Source organism: Oratosquilla oratoria, chromosome 2, assembly GCF_046742065.1.
Source record: "Oratosquilla oratoria isolate Oo_2021 chromosome 2, ASM4674206v1, whole genome shotgun sequence".
In the NCBI taxonomy this organism is placed as follows: Eukaryota; Metazoa; Arthropoda; class Malacostraca; order Stomatopoda; family Squillidae; genus Oratosquilla; species Oratosquilla oratoria.
Genome location: NC_134778.1, coordinates 69967567 through 69982409, shown reverse-complemented (window position 1 = coordinate 69982409; position 14843 = coordinate 69967567). Strand labels below are relative to the sequence as shown.

At 47.2% G+C, this 14843-nt stretch overlaps 1 protein-coding gene across 13 annotated transcripts in view; it reads right to left on the bottom strand.

The window, feature by feature from the left end:
- The window catches only part of Eph (Eph receptor tyrosine kinase), a 1120455-nt gene that overhangs the window by 130970 nt on the left and 974642 nt on the right, over positions 1-14843 (bottom strand). The window lies entirely within an intron of this gene.

Sequence of the window (14843 nt, the reverse complement as noted above, 5' to 3'; positions counted from 1 at the left end):
TGAAGAGAGTAGAATGAGGAAGAAGAGGAGGAGAAGAGAGGAGAATGAGGAGGAGGAGGAAGAGTAAGAAGAGGAGGAAGAGGGAGGAGGAAGATGAGAAGAGAGGAGAATGAGGTAAAGGAGGAGGAGAAGACAGAAGGAAGAGAAGGCGGAGGAAGACGAGAAGGAAGAGGAGGAGGAGGAAGAGGAGGAGGAAGATGAGGAGGAGGAGGAGAAGGAAGAGGAGGAGGAGGAGGAAGAGGAGGAGAAAGTCTTGTACAGGACTCTTTGGTCACTGACGACAACGACGACAAAGACAACAAGAACGACTCTGAAGAAGCCGATGTCCTAGACGACGAGACGCTGAGGAGGAAGAGGAAGAGGAAGAGGAGGGGGGGAGGAGGAGGGGGAGGAGGAGGAGGAGGAGGAGGAGGAGGAAGAGGAGGGGGGGAAGGAAAGAAGACGAGCATGATAATACCAGATAAAACAGCCCCGGAAAAGGCGCGGTGAAAAACACGCGGCAACTCGAGAGTGAAAAATGTCTTCAAAAGGCGAAGACGACAAGGCAGCAATAAATCCAGAAGCTTTCCCCCCCTCCTCCCCCCCTTCGCCCCCGCCCCCGGCCCAGCATCTTCCTTCTCGTCTTCTCCTCCCCCGCCCTCCCCCCTCTCTCTCCCTGTTCCTTTCCATTTTCCAGCGTTTGCTTTCTTCTTCCCTCCCCTCCCTCATTCTTTCTCTCTCTCTCTCTCTCACTCCTACCTGTTTCTTCTTGCTCTCTCACTCCATATCCTCCATATTTTCTTTTCTGTTACTACATCCTTCATAGTATCCTTCTTAAAAATCCTTCATCCATCACAACAATCCTTCCACCTTCTTAATCGTTCCTTCTCTCTTCAGTCTTGACGCGAGATTGCCCACAAGGACAGAAGCGCTGGTGAACTGCACCCCAGCTCTCTTTTGTCTTCTTGGTTCACAAGCATACTTCATAAATATTCTGGCTAAACTTGGACACGAATTTTCTCTCATTTTCATTGGATTGTAATCAGAACGCGCTTGTTGTAATATCCCCAGCGCACTGGTACAGCGACACCAGCAGGTCGCCTATTTTTGTCCTGGCTGTCGCAAACTATTTTATTCGTCTGAAGAGTTTGTCCCCTGCGAGTTTGACCACAACTCAGTATTGGACCACGTGCTTGACTCGTGATCGACGGCAATTACCTTACCGGATGAGAGCTCTGAGCTCACACACACACACATACACACACAACACAAACATCCTCTTGCTCAAAGAGAACAGCACCGACTTGTAGTCTCATTAAAACCTTTTCAAGCCGTGATCGAGGCTCGAACCCGGACCTCCCGCGTGGTAAGTCACGACGCTAACCACCACACGGCCAAGCTCCTCTCCTCCCCGATACCCAACAAGTATTGTACTTTATTGTTATCTTCCTCCGTAGAGACTTTATCACAATATCGGTGTTATCAATATCAACCAAGGAAGATGGCTCTCTCTCCTGTGTTGGGGAAGAATTTTTCACAATAAATGCAACGATGCCACATCGCGATGTGCGGAGAAGCGGCAGCGCTGGACTGGGGCGTTAGACCTGGATCGAAGATTTTTATACTGCATTGAAGTTTATATACTTCTTATGTCTAAAACGATGAAATATTTATCTATTTATTCGTTTATTTATTTATTATATCACAAGATACGGAATCCCAGACTGACGGGGACAAAAATGAAAAATATAAATAAAATAGCATACAATACAATAAATTCTATTGAAGTGCTGGATTCACTTTTAGATTCAATAAAATAACTTGGAAGTAACCTTAACAAAATATACAAAGGTGCGCACTGCGCCAAAGGAGCTAAGGAGCCCAGTTTATTGTCAGTCAAGTTAACTGTCTTCGTTAAACTACCACGATGACACTCTTTGTTTCCCTCTCGTTCCTCGTCGCCGACAATTCACCAGGTCTTCTATCCAAGACATATAGAGTATCTTCCTCTTTTTCTTCCTCCTCTTCTTCCCCCACCCCAATGCTCTTCGTTTTCATCTTCCTCCTCTCCTCGAACATCTCTTCATCCTGTTCATCCTGTTCTTCCTCCTCCTTCCTCTTCTCGCCTGAGGTTGTCCGTAAGGATGGAAACTCTGGTAAAACACAGTCCATAACAACAACAGCCCTCCAGTACTCTTCCTACTCCTCCTTTTAGTCCTCTTCCTCCCCTTTCAATCCTCCTCTTCCTACTCTTCCCTTTCCTCCTCCACCCTCTTCCCTTTCATCTTCATCATCTGCACCATCATTAATACTCTAATATCAAAAACGTTGATCGGGTGTTCAAATTTAATGTTACCGTTTTCCTGTTTTAATCGTTACTTGCCGTTGCGGCCGTTATTTCATGTTATTCTCAGTTAAGGTCGTTATTTGACGTTAATACCGTTATTTGAAATTAAGACAGTTATTTTCCGTTATGACCGTTGTTTTCCTTCACGACCAGTGGCGGCGCCAGGGGGGGGGGGCTTTAGCCCCCCAAAAAAGTGGCCAGCCCCCCCAACTGAAATGAGCAAATTGAAAATTTAAAACACTCATTGAAATAATTTTATTAAGTGGAATTTTTAATTGCCAGGGCTAAAGATTTGTCAGCCATCAGTGCTAGCCCAACCATTAACCCCCTCCCCTTCTGAAATGAGGATGATATATGTGTATTATCATATTACTATTAGCCCCCCAAAACATTTGCTCAGCCCCCCCCCCCGTTAGCCTCCCCAACTAAAAATTCCTGGCGCCGCCGCTGTTCACGACCGTTATTTTACGTTAAGGACGTTATTTGAAATTAATATAACTACTTTCGGTTACGAATGTTATTTTCCGTCATGATCGTGATTTCAAGTTATGACTTATTTCCTGTTACGAACGTTATTTTCCGTCATGACCGTTATTTAAAATTCTGACCGTTATTTTCCGTTACGACCGTTATTTGCCGCTGCACCTTGGCGAGGCAATCGGTTTCTTAGAACAGGTCGGAGGCGTAAGTAGCCAGACCGAAGCTAATTGAAAATAAATATTTACCAAAACCAAGCACCAGAAGAGGGTCTGGTGGAGGTGGGGAGGGGGAGAAGGCTGGAGAGGGGGAGGGGGAGTGGGAGGGGGAGGGGGGTACAGCTTCTCGGTAAGACGTAAGCGAAAAACGAAATTCAGTTTCACAGTCACTGGGATTCGGTCGACCGAATTTAGTATCCAATGCTACCAACATTCACTGTATGTGTAACAAGACTGTTTCACAGTCATCCATGCATTCGTTTGTACGCTTACTAACGTGGCAATCTGTAAGCATATTGCCAGGTTTTGTTTTAGTTGTCGTTTAAACGAATCCTAATGACTGTGAAACAATTCGACCGTCTACATTTGTTCGTAAGCGACGCATCGAGAGAAAAGACCCAAAAAATCTTTCTTTGCCACCTACATATACGAGAACACATACACAAACACACACACAAACATATACACTTATATCTTATCTGACAGACCAAGACTCGAAGACTACAACAGCACCAAAGCATCAGGGGGGATCACAGGGATGTATTGCGGGATTTGAACCTATCAGGTGGTCCCTGCTGACCTCGCCCCGAAAGCTGACATCGCTGACATCAGCTCCCAAGGGGCTCTCTTCCATCTCGGACCCTCGCGGACCCCAACTGCTGAAGTCAGCATTCGGGTGTCAGGGCGCCCGGAGTCCCTCGTTTGTCTACCCAGAACTGTAGACCGCAGGCCACTATCACCCCACCCACCTTTGCTCTTCTCAATCCCTACGGACCAGAGGCACACAGGAAAACGGTAGACCACAGTCCACACCGTTCCTACCCCATCCCCTCCTCTTGAATGCCCTATGGTCGATCTATGTCGACTTTCCTGTTACCTTCAGCCCCTACGGACCTGAGTCACACAGGGAAACAGTAGACCACAGTCCACATCGTTCCTACCCCACTCCCCCTCCTCCTGAATGCCCTATGGTCAATCTATGTCGACTTTCCTGTTGCTCTCAGCCCCTACGGACCAGAGTCGCATAACAAAACAGGAGACTACGGGGTAATATCATCCCATATTTCCTTGGATGTCCTTTAGCTGGTGTCTATGTCTATCCTAGGCCCTCCTGATCTTCTCACCCCTACGGACCACAGTCACGTAGTGTTATTTTATGACTAAAGACTAATATACATTTAACAATAACGCTAACCACTTTTGTCTTCCACTATCCTTTATCACCGCTGTAACTCCACCTCTTCAGTGGGATATTGTCACACCAAAGGACAAAAGCCCCCAGTTACCAGCGATAACAGACAAATCCCCCCTCTCCTCTCCCAGTACCCTCTTAACTCAAGCCTAACACCCCGTGAATCCCCACCCCTCCCCTCCCCCCCATATGGTCCTTTCCCCCCCACTTTCTCCCCTCTCCCCATCAGACCCGCCAGCTCAGGAGTCCTCTCCGACTCTCTTCCTTCCCTTTCTCATCCTTCTTCATCGCCTTTAATCCTCTTCCCCATCGTTCTTAGGCGACCATGAGTGAGCTTACCCATTCATCCTCATCCCTACTCCATCTCCAACACCGCCTCTCCTCTCTCTCTCTCTCTCTCTCTCTCTCTCTCTCTCTCTCTCTCTCTCTCTCTCTCTCTCTCCTGATTCGTACCTCTTTTCCCGTTCCTCTCTCACTCATCTTCCTCCTACGATTTCCTTAACCGATTCTCTTATTCTATCATTCATGTCTTCTTCTTCCCTCCTCCTCCTCCTCCTCCGCTTCCCTCATTTCCATCATTTCCCTCAAGGACCGCAATGTAATTGGCGACGCGGCCTCGTCAGCACCTGCCCTGCCAACGCTGCCCACAGCTGTGATCTGCCAACGCTGCCTATGCCTGGCTGCCATCCAACCGCTGTTAACTGGACACGCTGCCATTGTTGATATGACAGCCTCTCCTTCCCCCCCCTCTCTCTCTCTCTCTCTCTCTCTCTCTCTCTCTCTCTCACACACACACACACACACACACACACACACACATATAGGTCATATTTGAGTTCTGAGCTCTCTTCCGGGAGGGAATTAGTTGTCGATCACGAGTCCAAACACGTGGCCTAAGACCATGGTGAATCACACACAAAGGTTCACAGGACTTTAATGAAATAATATTTTGTTCTGGTTAACACCACACGATTTTATTCATCTTTAAGGACCCTCTCGTCACCTAAAAGTTAAAGACTTAAAGATTAAACTATCAAAAACCCTCGTTATGACGTCACGCTCTTTAATCTGGTTATATCAGATGATTTCAATATGTCCTGAGGGAGACTTCACAGGACGGAGACTAAATAACAATAATTGATAAATAGATAAATAAATAAATAAATCCAGAATAAACAAAGAAACAAATATATACATAAACATGTATATTACAAACAAACAAATAAATAGACAAATACATAAATAATACATAATAAACAAAGAAACAAATATATACATAAACATGTAATTTACAGACAAACAAATAAACAAGTACATTACAGACAAATAAATAAACAAGTAAATAGACAAATACATAAATAAATAAAAGACACAAATATAAATTCTTCATCGTTACCACTACCACCCCAACCACCACCACCACCCAGGCCAACAAAAGGAGAACGACCATCTTGTGGAAATGGCTGAAGACCACGACGATAAGACCCAGACGGGGCCCCTCGACGGGAGATGCTTGGGCCCTATTTGGACCGCGTGCCAAGCCAAGCCAAGTTGACTTAGCCAAGGCACGCAAAGAGCAGAGTGCCTCAAGGAACCACGGGCAACCCTCATCCAGTCTTCTGCTTATGCATACATAGAGAATACTCGCAATAAAATTAGCAAGAATGAATCATATATAGCCTTCAATTTCGTTTGCCTACAAGAACATATAAGTACACTTCTATTGCACGAGTTGGAGAGAAAGAGAGCGCAAAGAGAGAGAGAGAACGAAGAGAGAGAGAGAGATAGAGAGCGAAGAGAAAGAAAGAGAGAGGCAGACAACCACATAAAAAGACTTACCGGAAAAAAAAAAAATCACTAATTATCACGTGGGCGACCAACGACGTGTCAACGCGATTCGACAACTAATGAAAACTGGTGGAGTGGAGAGGAGGGGAGGGAGGGGGTGCGGTGTTGACACGAACATTCTAGAAAATATGACAAGTAGAAGCACCCGGAAAGCGCTAACCTTTGCCTAAGCAGCTACGCAAGCACGCCTGATATGTAAAATCAGAATCATTCTTAGTATTGACCTGCTAAGCTTGGTGTACAGATACCATATTGTCTCAATAACCAAATGAATGGAAAAAATAATAATGCAAATAAAAGTAAATTAATAAAAAATAAATAAATAAATGAAATAGAACAAATAATTCCTCAGATCCAGATCACCACCAAGATATATATATATATATATATATATATATATATATATATATATATATATATATATATATATATATATATATTCTTTTTTCTAGCGTAAAACTGCTAACGATACAAACCAACACGAGCGAACAAATAACCACCTTGTCGGAGGCAACGATTTTGATCTCGGATGGACACGGCGACTCTGACAAACGAAATACTACATAAATTTTTTGTCTTGTGGTTGAACACTACACACACACACACACACTTTACCAATATCGCTCTTCGCCCTCAGATCCTTCCACGAAGTACCCCGAAGTCTCGAACGTTTCGCTGACCGGAATTCGGTCTTCGAACTCCCGAGGTCCCATGGAAATCCAATACATTTTAGTGTATAAAGTGACCTTACACAGTGTATTCTTGCCGACACCAGGAGATTCCATTCAGCTTAGATGAGGACTCTCTTCGGTGGTCCATCACCAGAAGGCATTGTCAACGTAGTAACCAGCGAATCCTCGTGAGACCCCTACGGACCAGAGTCACTCGCATTGCTTACCCAATCACCCCTCACCCCTAACCCTCCAAAGGCGTGAGAACGCCCCAGAGGATAGAGGCGCCGGTAAACTACTATCCATAACCAACCAACCAACCCTCAGCGTCCAACTATCCATTTCCTATACCATGCACGTCATAACCATCTCAATCCTCACCATCACCCAGAATCCAGACCCCAAACCATCAACGAACCTCACGTCCCTTCCTGGAGACGCCCTTCGCGGACTCCCGGACCCCCTGCAGGAGGAGCTCCTCTTCCTCCTCCTCCTCCTGATGGAGGTCTGGCCGAGCTCGCTGCCAAGTCAGCCTCCGGATTGGCCGAGAGTAAATGTACCGCGACGAGACGAGACGACGTCCTTCCTCCTCGGACCAAGCAATTAGTGGCGCGCGCCGCATATGGGGCCTGCCCCGGCGAGGTACGTGGAAGAAGAGGAGGAGGAGGAAGAGGAAGAGGAGGAATGGGAGGAATGCAGGGAAAGGAGGAGGAGGAGGGATCGGAGGAAGAAGAAGGAGGGGAAAAGGAAGGAGGGAGGAGGAAGGATAAAAAGGGAAAAGGAAGAAAAGGAGCTGAAGGAAGTGGAGGACGAGGAGGAGGAGGAGGAGTTGGAGGAAGAGGAAGGATGGGAAAAGGAAGAAGGAGGGAAGAGGAAGAAAAAAAAAGAAAAAGGAAGAGGAGGAGGACGAGGAGGAGGAGGAGGAGGAGGAGGAGGAGGAGGAAGACCAAGAATAAGACCAGTAAGAGAAGCTGAATCAGGCGGAGATAACAAGGAAAATGAAGAAGAGGAGAAGGAGCTGGAGAAGAGGACCAAGGAGGACCACGAGGAACAGCAGGAGGAGGACCAAAAACAGGAAGCAGAGGAGGAGGAGGAGGAGGAGGAGGAGGAGGAATGGGAGAGAAGCTGAAGGAAGAGCAGTAGGGTGAGCAGGAGGTGGAAGAGGAAGAGGAGGAGGAAAAGGAAGAGGAGGAGAACAAACCACACACAAGACAGGAACGAAGTCCGTCCTTGGAAGAAGGAACTCGAAAGGGAAGAAGACAAGAGGGAGGAGGGAAGGAGGAGGGAAGGAGGATGGAAGGCGGAGGGAAGGCGGAGGGAAGGAGGAGGGAAGGAGGAGGGAAGGAGGAGGGAAGGAGGAGGGAAGGACAAAAGGGAGGGAGCCATGGATGAAGGACATGTAGGCTGACCAAAGACAAAGAAGGCCTCGGGGACGAGACAGAAGCAGAGGGAAGGCCAAAAGGAAAGCAATAAATTAACGCAGGAGGGAAAGATGCAATAATGAAGTTGAAAAAGAGAAAATGGTGACTGGAGAGAGGAAAACAGGAAGAACAAGAGACTCCAGAAAATATACAAGAGTGGAAGAGATAATTGAAGCCCCTCCCAAAGAGAGAGAGAGAGAGAGAGAGAGAGAGAGAGAGAGAGAGAGAGAGAGAGAGAGAGAGAGAGAGACAATGACCATACCAAATGGTAACCAAAATTGGGGGCTGAGGAATTAAAAATAAATAAATAAATAAAATAAATAAATCAGAACAAAGAACAACAGAAAGGGAAAAAAGGAACAGAAAATAACAAGAACATAAAAGAACAAAGGCACGTGATAAAACGGAGAGAGGGAGGGAGAGAGAGATGAGAGAGAGGAGAGAGAGGAGACTGTTTTATGGTGTCATGGATTTTAACTCACCAGAGCTTCTATCCTTGTGGAAAATGTGTGTGTGTGTGTGTGTGTGTGTGTGTGTGTGTGTGTGTGTGTGTGTGTGTGTGTGTGTGTGTGTGCGTGAGAGAGAGAAAGAGAGGAGAGAGAGAGAGAGTTGACGGTGTTATGATGTTATGGTTTTTTAACTCACCAGAGCTTCTATGCTTGTGGATAATGTGTGTATGTGTGTGTGTGTGTGTATGTGTGTGTGTGTGTGTGTGTGTGTGTGTGTGTGTGTGTGTGTGTGAGAGAGAGAGAGAGAGAGAGAGAGAGAGAGAGAGAGAGAGAGAGAGAGAGAGAGAGAGAGAGAGAGAGAGAGGGAGAGATAACGACGCAGGAACTGTTCGACAGTTGCCAATCAAACCGGACTGTGCACATGGGGCATAGCCCCTCATCATTCCTGAGTGGGGAGGAAACCCGAGGGGAAGGGGGGAAACACGTGGGGGGAATGTGTTTGCAGTGGGGAGGAAGCTTAGGGTAGGAGGGAACCTGAGGAGGGGGAGTAGTGGAGATAGAAGGGGAACGGAGTGGGGAGGAGTCTTCCAATGGGGAGAATAGAATTGCAGAGGGGAGGAAGTTTAGGGGGGAGGGAAATCTGTGGTTGGGAGATGGACAGAAATGAGAATGGGTTTTAGGGAAATAGGGGAGAAATTTTGGGAGGAACTGGCAAGGAATTTCAGGGGGAAGAGAAATCTAAGGTTGGGAGATGGACAGAAATGGGGACGGGTTTTAGGGAAATAGGGGAGAAATTTTGGGAGGAACTGGCAAGGAATTTTATGGGGAAGGGAAATCTAAGGTTGGGAGATGGACAGAAATGGGGAAGTGTTTTAGGGAAATAGGGGAGAAATTTTGGGAGGAACTGGCAAGGAATTTTAGGGGGGAACTGGAGAGGGATTTCAGGGAAATGGGTAGAGATTTTAGGGAAGTGGAGGTACAAGGGGAAGAGAGGAATTGATGACAAGACATAGGGAGAGAAAGAGAGGAGAGGAGAGAAGAGGGGAAAGGGAGGGGGAAGAAGGCAGTGGAGGAAGGATAGCGGAAAAGAAACAGGGGGAAAAGGGGGGGAAGGGAGGTAAGAGGAGATAGCAAAGGAGAAGAGGTAAAAAGAGAAGAGAGGAGAGGGGGAATGAGGTAAAGTAGGAGGGGCAACAGAAAAGAGACGGGGTAAAGAGAGGGGAGAGGAGAGGAGGGGAGGAAGAGGGGGAAAGGAGAAGGGACGGTAGAAAAGAAATAGGGGGAAGGAGGGGAGAGGAGAGAGAAAAGGAGAAAGAACGGAAGGGGAAGAAGAGACATAGGGTCATGGTATGGGGGAGGGGAGAGGGGGAGGGGGATGTGGGAATAAAGACACACATAGGGACCAAGAGAAAGGAAGGAGAGAAGGGATGGGAGGGGAAGAGGAAGGGGGGAAGGAAATCACAGAAACTGGGGTCAAGAGAGGGGAAAAGAAGAGGAAGAGGGGAGAGAGAGGAAAAGGAGAAGAGGGGAAAAGGATAAAAGAGATGTGGGGGGCGGAAGAAGAAGGGGAGGATGTTATCCCCCCCCCACACTCACACACACCTTCCCTGTGAGAGATGGAGCTTCAGTAAAGTGAATAAAATCGTCTGACGGCACCCAGAACAAATACACAAGCTCCCTGAAGAAGCTTATTTTCTTCACGGATTTTTTTTAATCTCCTTCACGAAATTTTTATTTACCTCCTTCACGAATTTTTGACTTGTATTCTTCAAGAAATCTTTAATCTACCTTCTTCACGATTTTTTTTTAATATTATCTTCTTTACGAAATTTTGACTTATGTTTTTCGTGAAATCTTTATTAATCTTCTTACAATTTTTTATTTCATCTTCACGAAATTTTCATTTCATCTACTTCACGAAATTTTCACTCGTCTTCGCGAAATTTTGCTGAAGATTTGGCTTCTACATTTTCGGATTTTATCGAATTCTAAATTCTAAAAAAAAAAGTATATTTACTTCGTTTGAATGTCATTCGCGGACACCATCCTCCAATGTTATTTTTTCCCAAATGATCTCCCTTAAGTGAAACTGAACAGGTTTCAAGAACCATCCTCCTCTCCCATTATGTGACTGGTACCATCATCTCTTTAAGATTAGTACCACCCACTCGGACGCGACAACTACCATTCTTCTCTCCCACTGACTAGTATTATCCTCTTCTTCCTCTATATGACTAATACTATCCTCTTCTTGCTCTACGTGACTAGTACTATCATCTTCTTCCTCTACGTGACTAGTGCTATCTTCTTCCTCTACGTGACTAGTACTATCCTCTTCTTCCTCTACGTGACTAGTACTATCCTCTTCTTCCTCTACGTGACTAGTACTATCCTCTTCTTCCTCTACGTGACTAGTACTATCCTCTTCTTCCTCTACGTGACTAGTACTATCCTCTTCTTCCTCTATGTGACTAGTGTACCATCCTCCTTTTCCTCTACGTGACTAGTACTATCCTCTTTTTTCTCTATGTGACTAGTACTATCCACTTCTTCCTCTACGTGACTAGTACTACCCAATTCTTCCTCTACGTGACTAGTGTACCATCCTCCTCTTCCTCTCCAACGTTCCTCTTCATTCCAACCCTTCCCTGGGGACCCGTGATGGCTCTGGGGTTACCCGTCCTGACCATATTTCTAAATATCTACAATCCTCATCTCGCGAACTACCCCATAGGGAACTACCCCATAGGGAACTACCCTCCTCCCCTTCATCAGAAACTACCTCCTCCTCCTCCCCTCTTCGGTAAAAGGTCCAACGAACTTGAAAGATTTCGTTCTGTCTATCAAAAGACTATTTCATACTGTTTAGGGAGTGTTACATATAGTTGGGAGTTGTCTCATATAACTCCCTTCCTAAAAGGGAGTGGTTCACTACTTTTGGTCCACGGACTCCCTAGGGAGCCACAGAGGCCCACTAGCAGGACCACAAACCGAAATCTAGTGGGAGTTAGTGGATGTTTAGTGATAAGGTTTAGTGGTGGGGTGGAGTCCATTATGCTAAAAAAAACAGCAATGCATAAGAGTATGAACTACATGTGAGAATACTGGTTCAGGGGGTCTACCTTACGTGAAGAGCTGTACAAGTTCTCTTCTGGTTACGGAAATACACCACAGCAGGATGGGCGTGGGTGGGTAGGTGGGGGGTATAAAAAACGCCCTCCTCCCCCCACTTCCACCCCCCATTTCTATAAAACCTCCATCCAAATCTCACTTCTCCAACCTTACCCTTTCCCCCTTCCCCCATTTTTTCTACACTTGCCCTCCTCCCCCCCTCCCAGCCTCCGGAACCTCCCCCCCTTCCCCCCTCCTCCCTCCGGCAGACTCCCCTTCGACGGATCCCCGTGCCTGGAAGGTCTCAAAAAATCTCCAAAAAATTAAATGGAAGGCTAGGAACACAAACAGACGCGCCAGAAACACACAGGGACCGCGCCTGTGCCCTTGTAGGTACAATGTGATCTGGTCAAGGACAGGGAAGGTGAGAGAAAGAGAGAAAGAGAGAAAGAGAGAAAGAGAGAGAAAGAGAGAGAGAGAGAGAGAGAGAGAGAGAGAGAGAGAGAGAGAAGGGGGAAGAGAAAGAGGGGAACAGGACGAAAGGAAAGCGAGGGAAGAGGGAAGAGAAAGAGGGGAAGAGGAAGAAAGGAGAGAGAAGGAGAGAAGGGAGAGGGAGAAGGGAGAGAGAAGGGTGAAGAGAAAGAGGGGAAGAGGACGAAAGGAGAGAGAAGGGGAGAGGGAGAAAGGAGAGAGAAGGAGAGAGAAGGAGAGAGAAGGAGAGAGAGAGAGAGAGAGAGAGAGAGAGAGAGAGAGAGAGAGAGAGAGAGAGAGAGAGAGAGGAGAGAAAGGAAAAAGTAAGAGGAGAAGAGAGAGATGGGAAGAGAACGAGAGGAAAGAGAAAATGAGATGAAGAGAACAAAAGGAAAGACAGAGATGGGGAGAAAAAGAGAAGAAATGAGAGCGAATGAGGGAAAGAGAGCGAAATGAGAGAGAGAGAGATTGGAAAGAAAGAAATGTATGAGGAAGAAGAAGGAAACGAGGATGAATGAAAAGTGGAAGAAGGAGAAAGAGAAAGAAGGGAAGAGAACGAAAATTAAAGAGTAAAAAGGGGAACAAGGAATAAGGAAGAGAGAAAAAAAAAGGGAAAGAGGAAGAAGGGAATGATGATGAAAAGGAGGAGGAGGAGGAGGAAGGGGACAGGTTAATGAAGAGGAATGGGAGATGGGAAGAGTGTACGAGACAAAAGAGAGAGAAAGAGGGGAAAAGAGAAAGAGAGAGGGGGCAGATGGGTTGACAGAGGGGAGAAACTATTGGAGGGGAGAGGCTGATGAGAGTAAAGGGAGAGGAAGGAAGGGGGGAAGTGAGAGAAGGGGGGGAAGGGAGAGAGAGAAAAAGAGACATTATACAAAGGACAGGAGGAGGGATGGGAGAGTATGGGAGAACAGAAGCCGGGAGAAGAGAGGGATGGGGGAGAAGGGAAGAGAGAGGGAGGCATGAGGGAGAGGGGAAAGGAGAGAGGAAAGGATGGGGGAGAGGGGAAGAGAGAGGGAGGCATGAGGGAGAGGGAAAGAGAGAGGGAAGGATGGGGGAGAAGGGGAGAGATGAGGGAGAGGGGAAGAGAGAGGAAGGCTTGAGGAAGAGGGGAAAGAGAGAGGGAAAGATGGGGGAGAAGGGAAAGAGAGAGTGAAGGATGGGGGAGAAGGGGAGAGAGAGAGGGGGGTGAGGGGAAAAGAGAGGGAGGCTTGGGGGAGAGGGAGAAAGGGAATGATAGGGGAGAAGGGGAGAGGAGGTGAGGGGAAAAGAGAGGGAGGCATGAGGGAGAGGGGAAAGAGAGAGGGAATGATTGGTGAAAAGGGGTGAGATGGGGGAGAGGGGAAAAGAGAGGAAGGCTTGAGGGAGAGGGGAAAGAGAGAGGGAAGGATGGGGGAGAAGGGGAGAGAGGGAGTGGGTGAGGAGAAAAGAGAGGAAGGCATGAGGGAGAGGGGAGAGACAGGGAATGATAGGTGAGAAGGGGTGAGATGGGGGAGAGGGAAAAAGAGAGGGAGGCATGAGGGAGAGGGGAAAGAGAGAGAGAAGGATGGGGGAGAAGGGGGGAGAGGGGGTGGATGAGGGGAAAAGAGAGGAGGGATGAGGGAGAGGGGAAAGAGAGAGGGAATGATGAGGAGGAAGGGAAGAGAGAGAGGGGGTGGGTGAGGGGAAAAGAGAGGGAGGCATGAGGGAGAGGGGAAAGAGAGAGGGAAGGATGAAAGGAGAGAAGGGGTGGGTGAGGGGAAAAAGCTTGCCGTAAATGGCTAGGTCCCCATCGTTCTTCGGTTTCGTTGATCTGTGTGGAACTTTTCTTTATTATGTTTGATGTCACTCTCTTATATACCATATTGGTCCATACATCTTGCTGACGATCCTGGCACTGCACTGGGGAGGAAACGAGGGGAAGGGGGGGCACTGGGGAGTAAAGGGGGCTAGCGCTAGAGGCAGGGTGAAGAGCTGGAAAGGGGGGAAGACGGATGGGGAGAGTATGATGGGAAGGAGAGAGAAGAGGGGAAACGAGGGGAAGAGAAAGGAGAGGTAAGGCTATGATAAAGGGAGAGGAGACGCAGAGGGAATGGGAACGGGAATGGGAGCGGGAATGGGAACGGGAATGGGAGCGGGAATGGGAACGGGGTTGTAAAAGTGCGATACCGTTTTGTGAAGTGTGTAAAAGAGTGAAAGAGATGGGTTAGAGAAAAAAGAGTGTAAAAACAAAGAGAGGGTAGAGACTAGAGAGAAAAAAGAGGAGCCAAGAGAGAGGAAGAAGTGCTAGTAAACTGTCTTGGTACGGAAAAAAACATGACTACAAAAATCAACCAAATAAAGCATAACGAATGAAACAAAGGAAAAAAAAAAAAGAGGGTTAACTACATATACTGTACATAAAACGAACAAGAAGCGCATGTACAGAGACAGAAGCAAAGGCTTACTAACAATCCGCTCAGAAATCGTCCCGGGGGACCCGAAAAAAAGCGACATTTCTTCATTCGCGGAACCTGTCGTCTCCCCTAAGTCTTTCCGCTCCCTCGACCCGTTGCTCCCTCTCGCGCGCTCCGAGGCCCCGCGTTACCCCCTGACGGCCCCGTGGTGTTCGAGGGCCATGAGGGCGTTTTATGTGCTTCCGATAGAGGTTTGAAGTCTTCGCTCTTTTAAGGATATCGTT